A 23156-nucleotide genomic window follows, 5' to 3' on the forward strand; every position below is an offset into this window, starting at 1 on the left:
TCAAAGGCTGATTGGGCAAAAAAGAGTTGAAAATAATATTTCTCAAGCATATTGTGCAATTCTGATGATTCTCCTAGGCAGGTCGTACGCCTTTTTACATCTCCCAAGCAGGCTGTGCGATTTGGCCTAATTTCACAGGCAAGTCATGAGAAACACTGTCAAAAAAATGACCTCACAATTTTTCTCTTTTCTTGACCTGGTTGTAAGATTTCTTCAATTTTCATGGCCAGGGTGTGAGATACACTGCTTAAAACACTCAATTTAACCTTCATAATTTCTTATTCTCCAATTTTCAACACTAGATGGCTCTTTTAACTCAATCCTTGCAATGAAATAATAAAAACTAATTAAATGAAATAAAATAAATTTGAAACTAATTAATCTAAAAATATTAACAAAAATTAACTAAAACACCAAAAATGATAATATAAACATAAATAAAAACTATATTAAAGAACTATGTATCACCTAGGCCAACCGAGTAAAGGATTTGAGGCTAAGGATCTGGCAACCAGAGAGAGTGAACCGTCTCTCTTGCCATCGGCAGAGGGATCTAGAAATGCTGCTATAGAAAAGTTGTCCAACACTCAGATGAGCACAAATAAGAAGAACTCCTCGATCACAAGGAAACATGCAAGCTAAAATAGCACTTCCGAATACCAAATGAACCCCAACACACTAAGACAACTTTACAACACATACGGGCAAGGAGACTTCTGCAAGGATCAAAGAGCAAGGACCATGGAAAACTGGTGAATCGGGAAAGGTTAGGCAGTGCTCAAATGTCTTACTCTTGTAAAGCCTAAAGGGATCAAAACCCAACACCACACGATCGATGCTAGATTAGCCCTTAATATGCCTACTAAGCAGGGGAAGCCCCTGGAACCAAGCACTAAAGTTTCAATCAAAAAGCCCATGATTTACACTAAACAACTCCTGAAAATAGTCTTTGAACTTTCAATTCCATCACCCTTCAATTGGTGAGAAAGAGACTAGACAACTAACAGAACAAAAAAAGAGAGAGTCGATAAGAAAGAGTTACACCTTAAAAATGAAAGAAAATCAATTATATTATTTTTTTTAATTGAAATAATTCTATACGATTATATTCAATTTTGTATAATGATTAAATAATAAAAAATTTATTTTAATTTTCACAATAAATTTTTAAGATATCGACTTCTCAAAGATAGCAAAGATTGGCTATTCAATAGTTACGTAACCCAACAAAGGACATTGGCAAAGTATCCGAGTCCTCTTCAGCCCTACTCGCAACTCCCATTATCTTAACGATCCAAGTTTACTAATCAATATTGACCCTTTCTTTCCTCTTATTGGTAGGTGTTGAAGATTTAAATTATGTAATAAATACAATTAGAAACATAGCAGAAGCAATAATATGAAAGGAACCAATCGATCGTAATTAATCTCATTACCATGACCAAAAAGATCAATCATGATTTCATCACATATAGCCAAACAGAAATCAATACCCAAAAAACAAAACAAAAATTAAAAAAAAAAATTAGAGACAAAAAAATAATTTATCTAAAAGTATATATGATACAATTCAAATACATAATAAGCATTTTATTGACCATTTGGTAAAGATCAATTATAATTTTCTTCTTGTCCTAATCAATAAGTCCATTCCATATGATGCAACATAAAGTTTACGTATATATATATATATATAGACTTCGATTGAGACTTAAATTCCAATCAAAATTTAAAATTTTATATAAAATTTTATAGTTATATAAATGATTTTAATATTACTGAATTAAAATTTATCAATAAATTTGAGGGGCTTTTTACAAATTTATGCAATTGGTTGGTACTACCAGCCATTTAAATTCCTCAATTTCACTTGTCAATATCATTCCAAATTCTTTTATATTCACCCACCGTTCCATTAGATTTTTATGAGTGAGATTAAAGATCACTCTGAAAATTTATTTAATTTAAATGTATATAAAATAATCTTAAAATAACTCTATCATAAATAAAAAAAATCATTTTTAATCATTAATATATATATATATATATATCTTGTCTTATTCTTATATTATTTTTGCTTCATGACAAATTTAAATTAAAACTATAAGGACATACCCAATAAAAAAAAAAACTAAACTCTAGAAGGAGATCAGTATTTTTTTTTTTTGAAAAAAATAAATTTTTTAACTGAAAGATATTAAAAATTAAATTTAATTTTAGTAATTTGAAAATAATTAGATTTTTTAAAATTATATGTTTGAATATTTAAAATAGACTTTCTAAGATTAATTAAGAAATTAAAAATTGATATATTAATAATTTAATTTTATTTAATAATTAAAGACATATCTCTTACTTGATAGAGTTAGATTTTAATATTGGATAACTCCATATAACGGCAGAGAACCTCCAAAACAAGAATATAAAAACAAAGGAAAAACGCTAAGCAGCACAAAATGACATATATAGAAATGGCAACCATCTCTTCGGATCTTGCAATTTATGTCATTGTTTTCTAGAATTTTGGTATATAGAGGCGGGCAATTATTTGACTCAAAATTAGACATGAGTAGTTTTTGGTGTGAATCGAAAAATTAAATTAAACTGAATCATTTTGATTCAATCGGTTTGGTTTTTTTTTTTCTGTTAGTGCGGTTCGGTTAGAGATTTTTAGTATATTTAGTTTTCGATTTGCTTTGATTTTTTATCGGTTAAAACCGACAAAATCAACTAAACTGAATAACAAATGGCACAAGTGATTTTTCAGCCTAGGATTGTTATTTTTATAAAGTGATGCTTGCTATTTTTATGGACTTTTATGTATTTTGGATTTATAATTTCATGGTATATTTTATGTAATACAGATTTACAATTTTATGGACTTGTGGATTTATATGTTATGTACTTTTGAATGAATTTTTATGTATTATTGATATTTATAAACATGTTTTTTTATAAGCGGGTTTATGATTGCTATCAATAAATTGTTGTTTATTAGATGTAAATAGTTTCTTTTGTAAAATTCTAATAGTTTCGGTTTAATGCAATAAAAACCGAATCAAACTGTTATTTTTCAGTTTGGTTCAGTTTTGTTATTTTTAGGTAATTAGTTTGTATCGGCTCACTTTTTTGAGTGATTCAGTATTTCGATTTTTAGTATTCGGCTCAATTTGGAACCGAACCGATCGAATGCTCCTCCTACTCAGAATTATTCAAATTATGATTAAACTATTATATATATATAAAAAAAAATAAGGATTAAATTTTAGATTGTAATTCATTTTAATTACAGCTTAAATTGAATTAGTTAAAATATTATTTTTTTAAGTAACTTTGGGTGCCAACACTAGGGTGTGCATTATTCGATTATAATAGAATAACCGAATCGATGAAATTCGGTTGTTTCGGTAAGAGTAAATTCAATTCGGTTTGATTTGGTTTTTGATTAGTAATAATAAAAATTTTTTGTTTTTGGTTATCAGTTTGGTTACCTTTAATTTGGTAACCGAACTAACCGAAATAACTGAATTTTAATTAATTATTATATTAATTATAATTTTATTAATATTATATTATTTATAATTATTATTTTTATGATTTTATAATAATATTTAACTTAAAATTATTATCTTATTAATATTAAATCATATTTATTATTTTTTATAAATAAAAAAGAATATAAATATATTTTTATTAATATTTTATTAAATAATTAATAATATAAAATATATATTTTATTTTTATTTCAATTAATTAGGTTATAACTGATAACTGATCGAATATTTTCAGTTTCGATTAATTTTAATTTTTTCTCAATTTCAATTATGTTTAATTAATAATTTTAAAATCGATTAATAATTTAAATAGTTGAAAATTCTGCTCGATTGGATTCAGTTAACCAAATACACCCAAAATCATTCATTGATTGGATCCCACTTGCGGGTTGTCGCCTTATAAGTTACTATCAATTTGTAATAAACGGAAGAGGAGAAGTGGAGATCAACTCCCAGCTAAAGTTTCCGGCCTTTTGATGAAAAAAAAAAAAAAAAACACTAGATGACGACGATGACGACGACGACAATAATGATGATGATAATAATAATAATAATATTATTATTATATTTTAAAATATATTATTCCTCGATTTTTGTATCAGCTATGATTTAGATATTCGGTAAAGTTGTATAGTGTCTCGACGATTAAGCTGTGTGTGTGTTTTAAGTTCGCTAGCGAAGCTTTCTAATAGCTAGGATAGTGATATAGCCTACAACTGAAAGAGTCAAGCTTGGTGAGTTCAAAATACCTAGGTTCGAGTTTTGAATTCATATCGAGATCCGAACCAAAATAGCAGAGCGATCTCTGACAAAATTTAGATTCAAGAACACTGATGAAAAGCAACACCTTAGAGACTGAAACAATCGAAAATCACGTCAAATATCATGCCAGATATTGTGTTTGAGATCAAGCACATAATTAATGTGTATAACATAATATAAAAATAAGAAAAAGGCGAAGATCTTGGACGGAATTGAAGGTGACTATTATTTATCCTTATATAAATAGGTTTCAAAATATGGTATAAAGTATATTCTGAAAGTTTCAAAAAAATACTATACATTCTATAATCTTTTGATAAAACTCCATTGCTGACTTGAGCATCAGAGTAGCTACTAGATAATCATCGAATACTAACTAAGTATTCAGAAATTTACAACAACATCAGATGATTTTGACTTCCTACATGTGTAGGAGTATTTGGTAGTTTATATATATATATATATATATATTCAATTAATTGATCATCAAAATAAACAGCAGTGGATATATCTAATATTAAATAGCTATTTTTATGTTCCCCGTCTCTTCTTTTTTTTAATAAAAAATTCAATTATTAAATAACAGATTAGATAAATATTTGGGGAATTCCATTAAAGAAATTTATTTATAAAAATTTCATTATTTAATTTTTTGTAATAATTATAAATTAATAATAATTTTTGATGGAATTCATTAATAAAATATGAAAATTAATTTTTAAAATTTAATTTTAATTTTAATAATGTATTCGAAATAATATGATATTCTTAAGTACTAATTATATTTTGTAACTACTATGATAAATTTTGTCATATAATACATGGATTTATATATTCATAAGATTATATTTAAATTTGGGGTTTTATGGTAATTTAGTTTATTTTGCTTGTTTATAATTTTTTTTTTAAATTTGATAATTTATTAATAAGTATCAATACAACATAATCTTTTATAAAGAAAAAATATATAAAAAAAGACAATTGAAAACTTCTATTTAGGGATGATGTGATGGAGGAAAATAACTTTTCGGGTAATAACTAGTCATTTTTTATTTTGCATGACAAAAGAAAATTTTTATAATATTGTCATTTTGAAAACATTTTATCTATGTGACTGTAAAAGAGTTTAAATTGGCAAGCTTCAATGGAGAAACAACTGCATTATTAGACTCGATTAATAGAAGATCATTATCCCTGCTTGAAGATCTAAAATCTCTAACTAAATGGAGTCAACAATCCATATTATATTTTGGCAATTCATCAAATACAGCAAGGAACAAAAACAAAACAAAACCCTAGTAAGGAGATAGAGGACTTGATCTCAATATTTGGGAGAAATTTCAGATCCATTTCCAATGGACACAAATATGAGAATGTAAGCTCAAATTTATTTTGAATAGACACAAATATCTAAGAGTTTATTAAAAAAAAAAACCACAAAAGAAAACAAAAATATTAATCTAGTGATAGCTCTCAGTTAGAAATTAATTAATGATTAATTTTAATTTGTGGTTTTTAAGTTAAATTATAATATGCCTATGTCTACTATTTAGTCCTACTATTAAGAAAGTCCTATTTTTAATTACTGAATTGGCATGAAATGACCTTTTTTTATTTAATTTAAATTATAACATTCTTGTAATTTAATTAAATTTACTATTTAAATTGAATTTAAAAAAATGTAAAATGTTGTTAACAAAAAAGTAATCTGTTTAGTCTCTTGTTATAAAAATAATATTTATTTCCTAAAAATAAATCTTGCAAGTTAGATGATTTAAATTCACAACTTAATGTTAAATAACAAGCAATCCAGACTATTGAGTTAATTAACATCTGAATTTTATTTTTTTTTTTTAAAACTCCATTTATTTTGTGAAAATATTTTTTTTAAACATTTTTAGCTTTTTCTAGTGTTTGAGGAATTCAAGAAATGAATAAACAAAAAATATTTTCTTGATCAGTGAAAAAATTGAGTAATTTAAAAAAAAAATCTTGAAAAGAGTAAGTTTTATAATTTTATTAAAATATGAAAACACTTGTATATGTATGACATAAATGTATATTTTTAATTTGACATTACAATCAAATAATAGAAAATATTTTTATTTTTTATAAAACAATTTCCACAAAAAATATTTTCTATATATAAGTTATTTTTTGCGAATAAAACTGTTCGAGCGTTTATTATCGTGTTATGGGTCGAAGGGATTTGGGCAGCAACATTGGCCCATTAAAATATCACCACTAGTGATAATAATTCTCCTATCAAACTCATGACTCGGCTCTGATTCTAATTATAGCATCAAATGCTTATTATTGTGCTAAAAATTTAAATTATTAGCAGAAGCGCATCTTTAATCTTCATAATATGTATATCTTCTAAAGCTTGAATTTGAAGAGAAGATGGTAACCTTGCGCTTGAATAGATATAAATTCAGTGCTTTAAATCTTGCTTTGCTCTATGTTCTTGGTATCCTGAATTATTTAGAGTCACATTGAAATTGGATTTTTTTTTTCAAATTAGATATTATTAAAAATAATTTAATTATTTTAAAATTTAATAATTAAAACATCCATCAGAACATTACCTAACGGCTTTTAAAAGTGTGGGGAAAACTAACGGTCAAGTTTCCTTAATAGGAGTGAATAGATTTCGGTTCAAACCGAAAAATTAAATTTAATCAAATTAATTTGGTTCAATAGGTTTGGTTTTATATTATAAAAATTTCAGTTATTTCGATTCGATTTGATTTGGAAAAGAAAAAATCAGTTAAACTGAACAAAAATGAATAGTAATTTTATATATTCAAATTGAACCAAATCGAACTGAATCAATTTTTGAATTGATTTATTTTTATAGGGAATTTATGAATTATATATATATATATAAATTGTTTAATTTTATTGATTAATGATTATTAGGTTCAAACCAAAATCAAAATTAGATCAAATAATTTGAAAATCAAGTCTAAATTAAAAAATCGATCAAAAATCAAAATCGATCGATTTGAACTAAACCGAATATAACGATTTAGTTTGATCCTATTTTTTATCTATTTTAATTTTATTTAATTTTTAAAATATATAATTTTATTTTTATAATTTAATTCAATTCGATTCGATTCAGTTCAATTAAAACTGAATATTAACCCCTAGTCCTTAAAAGGTTTTGGAATTTTCCCCTTGGAATGTTAGTTTGAGAAGCAATGAATCAACAGGGGACCATGGACAAGACGCAAACACAGAGAGCAACTAGTTCAAATTGCATGGGAAGGGGACCATATCTCTACAGATATTGACACACCATACCATTCTTGATCTTCTTTGTCGTCTTTTTTTTGGAACACAAGAAGCTAGCACATGCAAGAGGATGGAAATCTCTCTTGCCCTTTCTACGCTCAAACTATCATTTTTATTTTATTTCTAGAATATTGATGTTTTATCTCAATTTAAAAAAAAAATTAAAAATTATCATGATTGATATTTATAACTAAGCTCTAGACTCCGTTTCTTTTCATGAAAAATAATGGTACGTATTTATGTATTACATATTTATAAATTTTTTTATATTTTAATAAAATTATTAAAATTCAGATAAATAAATTTTCTATTTGATTTAAAAAATATTTTTTATTAATTTATTTTTTTAAGTGTCTAAATACTGAAAAATATAAAATATTTAAAATATATATATTTTTTACAAAGCAAATGGCCTTAATTTCATTTTTTTTTTCTCTTATGGAACATAAGATTTTTTTTATTTAAATATGGTCTATCATAAATATAAGATATAAGATGTATAGTAAAATCTATTTATTAAATATATGAATATCATATATTTATATTTTAAATTCATAATTCATCGGGTCTAGACAATGATTTATCATATAATTAGGAATATATTTTTATATGAAATTTAAGATATGCATTCCGCATTAATTTTTATTAGGTTTTTAAGTCATTTAGCTATAAAATTTTAAGTTTTAATTTCAATTTTGATCAAATAAATAAAAAAATAAGAGTTTGATTACAAAATTATTAGCTACTCCAAAAATTCAGTAATTATTCTAATAAAATTTAATATATAACATCTTTAAATTAGGGTAAATAACTAAAATTGATTGATATGTAGCAAAATTCACATTTATTTTATTATTTTTTGAAAATTAAATTATGTAATCCCTAAACTTCAGAAAATATTCATTTTATAACTAAAATAACTTTTAATCCCTCATTGTGATTTTATTCACTCATCTTTTCATTTTTCAGGGAAGAACAAGCAGTTTCATTTGAAAACTCAAGGAGAAAAATGTTTTCAAAATCCTATTAATGATTAAATTAAATAATATTTTAATTAATTGAAGGATGAAAGTATTATAAAAAATTAAGAAAAAAATTGAGAAATTTTAATAATTTCTCCTTCAAATTATTAACTTTATGAACAAAAATGAAAACAACCAAGTAAATATATAATATATAACTTCTGAAAAACTAGGAAAGAGCAGCCCATCTGGTGGTACATGCTTTGGGCACACACATCTGAGCTCTAGGCTGATGAGCCCTGAAAACATTTTTTCTCCTTATTAATATTTTTTTTAGTTATCAATCATTTATTTAATTATTAAATATTAAATATTAATAATTAATTATATATAATAATTTTAAAAAATATTTAATAAAAAATAATGTTATTTTCTTTATGTCAGTGACAAGTGTTACGGTGGATACGGCGAAGTTGCTGTCCCTTTACAATGGTCACAGCTTAGGAAAAGGCAACGCCTTCTTGTTGCACTCCCGCCAAATCTTCCTCTGCCACCGCTGCTGCTACTGCATCTGAAGTTTTGACCCACCACAGGATCCGATCATAAAGAGAGCAGCTACCATGTCGTCCCTGATCTGCCCTGTTAAGTCCCTCAATGTCAATGATCCTCCTCCACCTAACCCCACTTCTGCTAAAAGTAATAACAAAACACTTACTTTGATTTTTTTTGTTCCTCTTTTTAAGAAATGTAACATACATTGTATTTTTTTTTCTTAAATTACTTTTTTGGGGTTCCTTTATTCCTTACATTCATCTAAGGATACGCCTGATTGATCCGGTTATTTTCTTGTCAATCCAATGGGTTTACAGAAAGCAGTTAACCCTGGGAAGGGAGTCCAAACTTCAACACTGGGAGTTGTGGTGTGAACTTCTACATTATCTTACTGTTTGATAATATTAGTCCTATTTGAAATTTGCTTATTATGTTTGTTTATTTTCTTGCATAGGATCCTTTGGACCCTTTTAACAGCTGCTAAAATTTCTGTTGCAGTGGCAACTGTCAGGGCAGCTGGAGCAACTCCTGAGGTTAATTGCAGCTATGTTTATCTTGAATTGCGGCTTATAATTTGGTAAATTGCATTTACCATCTCGAGGTATCTTCAAATTTCACAAACACGTTTCTGTTTTGAAAAATACACAGAAAGCACAAAATAACTTTTGATTACCTGTTTTGTTGGTTTATAGGTAGTAGGTTAATGTTAAATAGCAGTAATAGCTTACTGGTGGATTTCTGTTTACTTCATATTTTTCAAGATAGATGCCATTTTAGTGAAATTTGAAGATACCTGTCGCTGGTATTTGTAATTTGCCCATTGTGATTTAGAAATTTATCAACGGAAGAAATGAAGTGATTACTCTATTTTCAGGTAAGACCCTTATGATTTAGAAAATGGTTATACTCGTCCAGTTGAAGGAATCCATATTCTCATTGATATGAAAAATATGGTGGTGATTGAATTTGATGACTGTAAACTTGTTCCTCTACCACCAGCTGATCCCTTAAGAAATTACACTGCTGGTGAATCTCGAGGAGGTGTTGATAGAAGTGATTTGAAACCTCTACAGTTCATTCAGCCTGAAGGTCCTAGCTTTTTTGTGTCCAAGCTTTTGTGTTGATGGACACTTTGTTCAGTAGCAGAAGGTGCTTGCTTCTTTATGGAAGTGCATCACTAAATGGTGTCTATGTTAATGTGTTATGCTTATCATTGATTTCTTTTTGCCTGGCAGTGGAATTTTTGTGTTGGTTTCACTCCCAGAGCAGTTTAGTTATCTATTCTGTTGTATATGTCAATGGCAATTGAGGTAGGAGATCTGTGGCCCACATATTAAGTTTTGTTGAGATGGTGGTTGGGTAAAAATGCACATTCTCTTAAAAAGGTGAAGCGCTTTTTTTTTTGGTTACATAATCATGTGTATCTTCCTGTCTAATTGACTTGAAGATACTGAGTAATTACATAACTGTTATGCTGCAAAATTGTGATTGTTTTGTCTTCATCAAGTACTTTGATGCGCGCTTTACAAATTTCACCGGAGGTGTTGAAACAAATGAGAACTGTTTTTGTTTACATTAAGAGGATGATGGAATTTTATGGAAGCATTAGGATTGAAGAACAGGATTAGCAGAAGTCTGACGTTCTAGAAGGCTGTCAGTTTTCTTATATGCACCGTGGCTAATTATGTGTATGGATTTCTTCTGACATTTTTATCAGTCGAGTCAGTGTCTGACTTGAATTCCTCTGGGGTTTCTCTGTTCTGCTTTGTTTATATAAATTGGCTTGATGGCTTAATATCTTTCCTAATCAATTAATTTCTTTTCTTAAATTTATGCAAAGCTTTCTGAGTGCAGAAAAAAGGCTTAGCTTAGCTGCCCTCTTGATAGCAAAATGAGGTCATTGAGTGAGGAACATTTCTATAGTTTCCTTTGCTAGATGTTAACTCTTTTACCAGTTGCTATCTCTTTAGCTTTTTGTGTGAAGTTGTAAGGAAGATTTCTTTTTAATATCTTCAAGCTAGTTATTCTCTCTGTTTTAGGATGGGAAAATTGAAGCTTAAGTTAAACTCACTGGAATTCTTAGCTTAGGAGCACTGCAATCTGGGGAAGTATCGTACAACCGTTGCTTCTGGATTATATGCACTGGTCCGTCAACACTTTTTTGTGGCACATACGGTTTTATCATTAGGCTTTATTATCAACATTCTTTTTCCTTCTTTTCCTCTTTTTCATGACTAGCTTTCCTATTTCTCTGTAGTCCTATAACCTTATTTTTGTTTTAACACACACACATACACTCACTCACCCTTATGTAAATACCAGTTTGAACTGTAGTTTAATGTATTGCTCAAGATGGACCCTGTTTATGGTGCTTCTCAATGAATTTTCTCTTAAACTGGTTTGAAATCATCTGGAGACCTTAATGAATTTTCTCTTAAGCTGGTTTGAGAGGGATAATGCCCTGTTGCTGTAGGGTAAATTCAAGGTAATCTTGCGGCCATTAGATTGTAGCCCATGTTTACTGTTGGTTAATGGAGTTTGCTGAATGAATGAACTTTCAGTTTGAGTTGATGTTCTGATCCATTGGAAGGTCTATTGATTCTCTTTAGAAGATGGGATAGAATCAGATGGTCCTCTACTTTGGTGCTGGCAATAATTGTTCAGATTGTTGTTGTTTTTTCATATTGTTCTCTTGAAACACTTGTGATTAGGTTTCAGACTTTCTACCCTTTAATATGTTATTCTATCTCCATTATACAGATCAAACATTATGTTTGCTATCGTGATTAGGTTTCTGACCTTCTACTCTTTGATATATCATTCTATCTACAGTTCAAAACATAATTTTTTTCCTATTCTCTTGATATGTTAATGGAGTTCCTGGAATGTGAGCTGTGTAGGTTGCATGATTGGTTTGTTTGAATTTGCCTTTTCACATTTCTTTTCCCTTTTGGGATAAATTACCATATCTAATCTGCATTACCAATTTTGTAATTCAGATCAGAAACACAAGAACCGTTAATCGAACTGGGCAGCTTACACGGTACAATTACAAATTAGTACCTGGTTCAAATTGTCTACCTTTGGCTGGTTCAGAGGCAAAATTCTTAAGAAGAACTGCTTTCTTGAAACATAATCTGTGGGTAGTGCCTCATGCTCATATGATGAAATGTATCCTGGAGGATAGTTTCCCAATCAAAATCCTCTTGAAGGAGGGCGATTGGCTACTTGGGTGAAGCAAAATTGCTAATATAGTTCCATAGCGAGTTCACCCACTCTTGTTTCCTCCTCCTATCTCATCTTCTAATATATAGCATCATATATACTTCTGTTTCTGTAGTAGTAAAAACTGAGTTATGTGTGTATGTTCATTATTTATGGAAAAATAAGGGCTGCTTCCTGTTCTGAATAGAAGTGGGACAGCAGAGGTGATGAAAATCTTTCTTCATTTTCCCATCAGAGTATCTTGTACGTACTAATAGTGCATGCATATGAAGCTATGAGCACACGCTCTACTTGCATTATACCTGGTTGGATTCTATAATCTGATGGTGGATTATATGTACAAAGAAAAAAAAGCTAAAAAAGTCAGTTGAGCTTAGCATAGATTCTTATGAAAATGAATTTAGATCATTTGAAGCTGCAGATGTATCTTCATATATTAACATTTAATCATTTATATAAAATTATTTCAGGAATGTATCTGGAGTGACACACATTCCCTGATTGGAAGACTGACCTGTCATGCCAGTGGAACGCATTGTTTTTATGCCAATGGTATATTGCTCATCATAATTTTACGAATTTGTTAATTTGTTTCGTCCTTGATAATAAATCTTATTTTCAAACATTATTTCAGTTATATATCACCTTGTTCTAATAGGTACAGGACTCGTAATTAAAGCAGGGATTCTTAGAGTCACACCACAATAATCAAATGGCAAACAAATGAATGATGACCATTTGAGGTGCAATTAATGCAGCAATAGTAGAGTTACAATTGTGTTATTCTTTACCCTATTTGTGATGCAGCCACACAGATTCTTTAACTGCGTACCAGCAATGGATGTTCCCCCAAGTTCAAGTGATTTGGATGTCAAGGACAATGGAATGACAGCAAATCCTATCCAGAATGGACTATAGCCATTGGCTCAACTTCCAGGAACATGATACTTGATTAGTATGATGTATCATATTATTTGGAATGTCACCTTTGTTATGATGGTCACATATATGTTCAAAATGTCTATCATGGTGTGGTAGCTTTTGCCTTGATAATGTAGTTTTGTCTTGTCATAGGCACATGATACCTTTTGAGTTGTCATGTCATGTGTTCCTTGCCCACATGCTCCATGTACGAAGTGAATGCATTCTGCTGCTGCAGGTCAAGTCGGTAATGGAGTTTGTTTATAGAAGATACTAAAATGGCTAGAATATATCTTAGCTTGATTAAGAATGTGAAATAACTTCGCCTAAGTAGTTTGCGCTTAGCCGGTTCCAAGTCCGGATAAAGGAGGAGGGTTGCGGTAGGTGACAACTAGCGTAAAAATTTCATCACACCTTATGATATGGATTCAAATGATATAAACGTTGGGGCGTCCTCTACTTACGACGCGCTACATCGGAGCCCGGGTATAGTGAGAAATATGCAAGGGTGTAGGGCGTTCACCGAAAGCGACGTGCCATGCCGGCGCCTGGGTGTGGTGTTAAGTGAGCAAGGGTTCCCACATCATGGACGGGTATGGGTAAAGAAGTTAGTACATAGGACAAATAGTAGAACAGATAGTGGAGCAAAACACAAAATTGACATAGAAAACAATAAAAGATATCATAGAAGGAGACCAATTAGAAAGGAACAAGATAGGAGGAGGATCAGGGTTGGTACTTGGAATGTTGGATCACTTACAGGAAAATTAATGAAGTTTGTGGATACTTTGAAAAGGAGAAAGGTGAATATTACTTGCATTCAGGAGACTAAATGGGTAGGAGAGAAAAGTAAGGAAGTGGGTAATTCAAGGTATAAAGTGGTTTACCGGAAAAGAGAGAAACAAGAACGGAGTGGGCATAATCATAGACAGGACATTGAAAGACGCTATAATAGCTGTGAAAAGAGTAGGAGATGAAATTATACTAGTAGAAATAGTACTAGAAGGAGAAACAATAAATGTAGTTAGTGCTTATGCCTCACAAATATGACTAGATAGTAAGAGTAAACAAAGGTTTTGGGAAGATATAGATGGTTTAATGCAAAGCATACCGAATGAAGAGAATTTTTCATTGGTGGAGATTTGAATGGACATGTAGGAAGTGATAGGCAAGGTTATGAGAATGTTCATGGAGGTTTTGATTTTGGCAGTCAAAATGAGAAGGGAAAAAGTATCATAGATTTTGCTATGGCATACGACCTAATACTAGCAAATGCCTACTTTATAAAAAGAGAGTCACATTTAGTGACTTTCAAAAGTGGGCAACATAGAAGTCAAATCGACTTCCTCTTAACTAGGAAGACAAATAGAGTTCTATACAATGATTGCAAGGTCATTCCAGGAGAGGCTTTAACAAGTCAACATCGGTTAGTGGTTTTGGATGTCAAGTTTAGGAACAATTCAAGTAAGGTCAGAAAAAATAGTATAGTTCGAACAAAGTGGTGGTAGTTCAAAGGAGTAAAGTAAGTAAAGTTCAAAAATGAGTTTCTTGAGTCCGAAGCATGAAAGCTGGATATGGAGGCCAATGATATGTGGATATAGATGACATCAAAGATTAGAGAAATAGCTAGAAAAGTACTCAGAGAGTCTAAAGGACATGGACCACCTTCAAAAGAGAGATGGTGGTGGAATGAGGAAGTACAAAAGGCAGTGAAGAGAAAAAGGGAATGGTATAAGAAATTACCTAAATGTGATAATAATGAGGCATATGAACAGTACAAGATAGCAAAGAAAGAGGCAAAAAAGGCAGTTAGTCAAGTAAAAGTACATGCCTTTGAAAAGTTATATGAGAAACTTGAAACTAAAGAATGGGGAAAATATATTTATAGATTAGCAAGGAAGAGAGAAAGGAAATTGATACGGTGTGTCCGCAAGTGCACGGGTCACAGTAATATAGTTTTAAAAAAAATGATATCGATCCCACAGGGAATTGTGTTTAAATTGGAAATAAAAGTATAAGCTAATTAGAATGACAAAAATTAAAGATGTAAAATGAAATTTGGAATTAAGACAAAAATTAAAGATGTAAAATGAAATTTGGAATTAAAATTGGTATTTGAGGAATTAAAACTAAATCAATCAATTAACTAAAATTAATTAAACTAGATTACCAAAAATTAATTTGAAATTTCTATTTATGAAATTTGAGAGGAATGAAATCTAAATTCAATAAAAATAAAAATAAAGTGATTCTAGATATTGGATTTAAATTGGATTTAAATTTAAATTGGATTTAAATTGAAATTGCTATTTATGAGATTTGGAGGATTTAAATCTAAATTCAATGAAAATTAAATTGATTCTAGAGATTGGATTTTCAATATTGTTTGCATGTGGTTTATCCTTAATTTAGCCAAACACATGAGAATTGCAATTTTGAGGGAAATCAATTCTTAAATTTTTGAAACCTTTTTCAAGCATTTCAAAGTTGGTTTTCATTAAATCAAACCATGTTTTCACGGTATTTCAAACCTAACAAAAACCCATTTAAAGATCTAATTGATTTATGGAAAGTTCCCCTTAATCCTCTTAGCTTATCTCTAACACTAAGAAAATAAAGTTTATTGCAAGATTATCTATCCCTAATATTCACTTTTCAGTCCATCTATTAAGGATTAAAGCTTAACTTAATGAGGGCCCATTCATCAAGCAAGGCAACAAGCTCACAAGCAATAAATCAAAATGTAACAAATCCCATTTAAATGGCCAAATCTGTTCAAAACCACAAAACAGATCAATATTTACAAACCCATCTCTAGAATCTCAATCAACTACTCACAAATCATTGTTTAAAGACAAACCCAAATGAAGAAATGAAGAAATAATGGAAATGTAAGCTAAAGGGTAGAAAAACCCAAAGAAATTGCGTAGGATCTCACGCAGAAAAGTGCAGAAACGTGATCCTTGCTGCTGCTGGAAGAAAATGCAAAAGGTGCTCCTCCTTCTCTCTTTCTAACTTTTCCGAAATTGCCTCCCTTGCTCTCTATGCCAAGATAATGATAAAATGAGGCTTTATATAGGCTAAGGGTCTGCCCTAGAATGGGTAAAAGGGGGAAGGTTCCAGAGAAAGTGAGGTAAAAAGCTGGAGTAACGGAAATGCCACGTCAATTATTTCCAGTAAAAATGACACAAGCCGAGTCAGTTGTGTCGCGGGTTGTGTTGCTCTCGGCGTGAATATCTGACGATCGACACAACCTGCGACATAAGCTAATTCGGTTGTGCTGCAGGTTGTGTCGCTCTCGGCCATTTTTTTACTCAACTTCAAAATTTTTGCAATTCGACTTTAATCTCCTCCAAATGGCTACTCTGATCAAAATACATCAAATTTCTCCAGATTTAACCTACAAAACAAATAAATTCCAAAAATTAAACTAAGAAAAGTGAAAATTGCAAAATTGACTAAATATACGCTAATATTTATAATAATAGCTATGAACAAGGGTAGATTATGTGCAAAAATTACTCCTAAATGATGATCTAAAATGCATGCATCAAATTCCCTCATACTCAAACTCTTGCTTGTCCCCAAGCAAAATTTCATTAAAACTCATTTGGAAGGGAAAAGAATCAGTCTTTGAAAACACAAAAATCACTAATCCAAACCACCAACTTACCTCTAGCCACCAACATTCCAAGTTCCCACCAGCAAAAGCACAAAGAATGAAGCAAGCACTCTCAACAATTACAGAATAGCTAAGAATTAACCAATCAACCCAAGCAACAAATACCAATCAGCTACAAGAGTCAATTGTGCCAAAACAAACCTAAATGAAATAGATAGCCAATGTGTCTCAAATAAATGGTGAGTAATGTATGGAAGATTATATTGCCAAACCCATATGCAAGCATAAAAGATCTAACTCTACTAATGTAACAAGCATTTTTCAAAGAATCATTAGGTCTTTTTAAGGGTTGTAATGGGGTCTAATAGGGTAAAATTGTGGTTAACAAAGAAAGGGAATAAGGAAAACAACATATGAGAATAATATTAATCATGAAACTCAAAGTGCATCCCTTTTTTTTTTTTTTTTTTTTTTTTTATAAAGAGGAAAGAAATTCACAGTGAATCTCAAGTGCTATCACAATGATTATACAAAGGGACTACTTTTTATGCTTACTTTATTTTATTTTGATTTTGTATGTGTCCCTATTTCATGTCACACCCAAAATTACCTTTGGGATGTTTTGGTAACCTTTTCAACTTTTCACAACTACTTTTGCACTTTTCAAGATGTTTCAATCCTCCAAGTTTTTTTTTTTTTTGGTATTATCACTATTTTTTTTATGCACTTAATTGCTAAAATATTATTCTCATAAATAGGTGGTAGTGTTTAGGTTTAATGGCTAGGTAAATGATTTGGGTTCCAAAGAAAATAGGGAATTAAGGTTCAAGGGGGTTTGCAAGGGTTGAAATGAAATTAAGGTAGATTAAGGCTAAATGTGAGGTTTAAAATATGAAGGAATGCCTAAATCATCTTCTTATCAAATGCAAGTTAAAAATTTCGCTTTGAAAAATCTAAGATGCTTGTTCTAGGAATGGTGAGACGACAAGGACCATTTTCTTTCTTAAAGGCTTATCCGGACACTCAAAACTCAAAATAACTAATCAGAATCTGCATACCTAGATGAATGTATTAATTTTCAGCTATTAAGTAAGAGAAAGAATAATGCTTAAGACTTTGTACCTAGCTGGAACTTTTATTCCACTAACCATCTAAAGGCAAGTTGGACTGCTTGAATAAGTGGCTTATGGAATTCAAAGACTGGTTTAAAAATTCAAAAATTTTAAATGAACAAATGAAATGCATGAGTGTATAAATGTATAGTCAACCTATATGTAACTAAGTATGCATAATGAAGCTATATGCAGTGTATATAAGTGAATATGTACAAGTATGAAGTAATGAATGAGTATGTCACTATATGCAAATGAAAAAGGAAAAAATAATTTTTGCAAAAAATTTACCCTCTAGCAAAGAAAGAGGCAAAAAAGGCAGTTAGTCAAGTAAAAGTACATGCCTTTGAAAAGTTATATGAGAAACTTGAAACTAAAGAATGGGGAAAATATATTTATAGATTAGCAAGGAGGAGAGAAAGGAAATGTCAAGATCTCAATCAAGTTAGGTGCATTAAGTATAAAGAAGGAAAAATATTGGTGAAAGATGAGAACATTAAAGAAAGATGGAGAAATTATTTTAATGATATCTTTAATAGTAGCCAAAATGGTAATAGCGTAAACATAGACTAGAGAACAATAGAAAGGAATGTGAATTATACTGAAAGGATTAGATATTTAGAAGTAAAGAAAGCACTTAAGAGAATGAAAGTGGGTAAAGCCTGTGGACCTGATGGAATACCAATTGAAGTGTTAAAGTGTTTGGGAGATATGGGAGTGACATGGTTAAGTAAATTATTTAATAAGATTCTAAACTTAAAGAAAATGCCTGATGAATGGAGGAGGAGTATTTTAGTACCTATTTTTAAAAATAAGGGAGACATACAGAGTTGCTTAAACTATAGGAGAATTAAACTCATGAGCCATACTATGAAGTTGTGGGAGAGAGTTGTGGAGTATCGACTACGTCATGATACTTCTATCTCTCTCAATCAATTTGGCTTCATACCCGGTTGTTCAACTATGAAAGCGATCTTTCTCATTAGAAGCTTGATGGAGAAATATAGAGATGTGAAGAAAGATCTACACATAATTTCTCATTAAAACTTCGCTCCATTATGAACCCTAGTGATACTTATTTGCAAGTATTCAAAATAGCTCAATTAATAAAGAGTGAATAAAGTATCATTTTCATGATAATTACTTTTAATTATTAAAATTTATGTTAATTTTACTAATATCTAGACTATTAAATTGCATTAAATTCAAGAAATTAAAATTAAACTAAAAATGAAATTAACTATAATTAAGAAATGAATTAGAAAGAGTAAATAAAACTTTGGGGTTAAAACCAAGTAAAAAAAAGGCTAGGGATATTAAATTCATTTGATCCAATAGTTAATCTCAATCAATTTTGTCTAATAATCAAATTTAACTATTCTTACAAGGGTTAATAATAAAAAAATATTTAATAATCCCTTCCGGGCATCATTAAACCTTCTAGTTAATAAATTAATTTATATTTTCGAATAGAGAACTACTCAATTAATTAGAGCATTAAGAGAAAGATTATTTTACAAAACCCCATAGACCCAATCTTAGATTCCACTTTTAATTTGAATTTATGATAGTTGCTATAAAACCCAACATTATCTCTCAACAATGATAATAGAAGAAACTAAGATAAAGAATTGAAAAGAATAAAAAAAAACTCTATTATTGATATCAAGGTCTTCCTTCAAGCTTCCACAAATCTACTCTCTTGAGTCTCTTTTTTTTAAAAAAATTTTGAGAGAAAAATGAGTGTTTAAAAACCCCCAAATCTATTATTCTTCTTCTCCTCCTAGCAAAACCCCTCTAACTAACTCTTATCTTGGCCTTTCTTATCCTTTCGATGAGTTGTCAAAGGCTGATTGGATAAAAAAGAGTTGAAAATAATATTTCTCAGGCATATTGTGCAATTCTGATGATTCTCCTATGCAGGTCGTGCGCCTTTTTACATCTCCCAAGCAGGCTGTGCGACTTGGCCTAATTTTACAGGCAAGTCATGAGAAATACTGTCAAGAAATGACTTCAGAATTTTTCTTTTTTCTTGACCTGGTTGCAAGATTTCTTCAATTCTCATGGCTAGGGTGTGAGATACACTGTTTGAAACACTCAATTTAACCTTTATAATTTCTTTTTCTCCAATTTTCAACATTAGATGGCTCTTTTAACTCAATCCTTGCAATGAAATAATAAAAACTAATTAAATGAAATAAAATAAATTTGAAACTAATTAATCTAAAAATATTAACAAAAATTAACTAAAACACCAAAAATGATAATATAAACATAAATAAAAACTATATTAAAGAACTATGTATCACCTAGGCCAACCGAGTAAAGGATTTGAGGCTAAGGATCTGGCAACCAGAGAGAGTGAACCGTCTCTGTTGCCATCGGCAGAGGGATCTAGAAATGCTGCTATAGAAAAGTTGTCCAACAGTCAGATGAGCACAAATAAGAAGAACTCCTCGATCACAAGGAAACATGCAAGCTAAAATAGCACTTCCGAATACCAAATGAACCCCAACACACTAAGACAACTTTACAACACATACGGGCAAGGAGACTTCTGCAAGGATCAAAGAGCAAGGACCATGGAAAACTGGTGAATCGGGAAAGGTTAGGCAGTGCTCAAATGTCTTACTCTTGTAAAGCCTAAAGGGATCAAAACCCAACACCACACGATCGATGCTAGATTAGCCCTTAATATGCCTACTAAGCAGGGGAAGCCCCTGGAACCAAGCACTAAAGTTTCAATCAAAAAGCCCATGATTTACACAAAACAACTCCTGAAAATAGTCTTTGAACTTTCAATTCCATCACCCTTCAATTGGTGAGAAAGAGACTAGACAACTAACAGAACAAAAAAAGAGAGAGTCGATAAGAAAGGGTTACACCTTAAAAATGAAAGAAAATCAATTATATTATTTTTTTTAATTGAAATAATTTTATACGATTATATTCAATTTTGTATAATGATTAAATAATAAAAAATTTATTTTAATTTTCACAATAAATTTTTAAGATATTGACTTCTCAAAGATAGCAAAGATTGGCTATTCAATAGTTACGTAACCCAACAAAAGACATTGGCAAAGTATCTGAGTCCTCTTCAGCCCTACTCGCAACTCCCATTATCTTAACGATCCAAGTTTACTAATCAATATTGACCCTTTCTTTCCTCTTATTGGTAGGTGTTGAAGATTTAAATTATGTAATAAATACAATTAGAAACATAGCAGAAGCAATAATATGAAAGGAACCAATCGATCATAATTAATCTCATTACCATGACCAAAAAGATCAATCATGATCTCATCACATATAGCCAAACAGAAATCAATACCCAAAAAACAAAACAAAAATTAAAAAAAAAATTAGAGACAAAAAAATAATTTATCTAAAAGTATATATGATACAATTCAAATACATAATAAGCATTTTATTGACCATTTGATAAAGATCACTTATAATTTTCTTCTTGTCCTACTCAATAAGTTCATTCCATGTGATGCAACATAAAGTTTACATATATATATATATATATATATATATATATATATATATATATATATAGACTTTGATTGAGACTTAAATTTCAATCAAATTTTAAAATTTTTATAGTTATATAAACGATTTTAATATTACTGAATTAAAATTTATCACTAAATATCAATGCATTTTGCAAATTTATGCAATTGGTTGGTACTACCAGCCATTTATATACCTCAATTTCACTTGTCAATATCATTCCAAATTCTTTTATATTCATCCACCGCTCCATTAGATTTTTATGAGTGAGATTAAAGATCACTCTGAAAAATTATTTAATTTAAATGTATATAAAATAATCTTAAAATAACTCTATCATAAATAAATAAAAAATCATTTTTAATCATTAATATATATATATATATATATATATATATATATATATATATATATATATATATATATATATATATATATCTTGTCTTATTCTTATATTATTTTTGCTTCATGACAAATTTAAATTAAAACTATAAGGACATACCCAATTAAAAAAAAAAAAAACTAAACTCTAGAAGGAGATCAGTATTTTTTTTTTTTTTGAAAAAAAAATTTTTTAACTGAAAGATATTAAAAATTAAATTAAATTTTAATAATTTCAAAATAATTAGATTTTTTAATATTATATGTTTGAATATTTAAAATAGATTTTCTAAGATTAATTAAGAAATTAAAAATTGATATATTAATAATTTAATTTTATTTAATAATTAAAGACATATCTCTTACTTGATAGAGTTAGATTTTAATATTGGATAACTCCATATAACGGCAGAGAACCTCCAAAACAAGAATATAAAAACAAAGGAAAAACGCTAAGCAGCACAAAATGACATATATAGAAATGGCAACCATCTCTTCGGATCTTGCAATTTATGTCATTGTTTTCTAGAATTTTGGTATATAGAGGCGGGCAATTATTTGACTCAAAATTAGACATGAGTAGTTTTTGGTTTGAATCGAAAAATTAAATTGAACTGAATCATTTTGATTCAATCGGTTTGGTTTTTTTTTTTTTTTCTGTTAGTGCGGTTCGGTTAGAGATTTTTAGTTTATTTAGTTTTCGATTTGCTTTGATTTTTTATCGGTTAAAACCGACAAAATCAACTAAACTGAATAACAAATGGTACAAGTGATTTTTCAGCCTAGGATTGTTATTTTTATAAAGTGATGCTTGCTATTTTTATGGACTTTTATGTATTTTAGATTTATAATTTCATGGTATATTTTATGTAATACAGATTTACAATTTTATGGACTTGTGAATTTATATGTTATGTACTTTTGAATGAAATTTTATATATTATTGATATTTATAAACATGTTTTTTTATAAGCGGGTTTATGATTGCTATCAATAAATTGTTGTTTATTAGATGTAAATAGTTTCTTTTGTAAAATTCTAATAGTTTCGGTTTAATGTAATAGAAACCGAATCAAACCGTTATTTTTCAGTTTGGTTCAGTTTTGTTATTTTTAGGTAATTAGTTTGTATCGGCTCACTTTTTTTAGTGATTCAGTATTTCAATTTTTAGTGTTCGACTCAGTTTGGAACCGAACCGACCGAATGCTCCTCCTACTCAGAATTATTCAGATTATGATTAAACTAT

The 23156-nt window shown here is 29.4% G+C and overlaps 2 long non-coding RNA genes across 2 annotated transcripts; both read left to right on the forward strand.

Moving 5' to 3' along the window:
- The first annotated feature begins 9041 nt into the window (after positions 1-9041).
- Positions 9042-9997, forward strand: LOC131169695 (uncharacterized). Its single transcript, XR_009140586.1, has 3 exons — positions 9042-9274; positions 9448-9498; positions 9629-9997. It is a non-coding gene; the product is annotated as an uncharacterized LOC131169695 (long non-coding RNA).
- A 1245-nt stretch (positions 9998-11242) lies between these two features.
- Positions 11243-13527, forward strand: LOC131169696 (uncharacterized). The gene is made up of 2 exons (XR_009140587.1): positions 11243-12907; positions 13014-13527. It is a non-coding gene; the product is annotated as an uncharacterized LOC131169696 (long non-coding RNA).
- Positions 13528-23156: the final 9629 nt, after the last annotated feature.

This window comes from Hevea brasiliensis, chromosome 10 (genome assembly GCF_030052815.1).
Source record: "Hevea brasiliensis isolate MT/VB/25A 57/8 chromosome 10, ASM3005281v1, whole genome shotgun sequence".
NCBI lineage: Eukaryota > Viridiplantae > Streptophyta > Magnoliopsida > Malpighiales > Euphorbiaceae > Hevea > Hevea brasiliensis.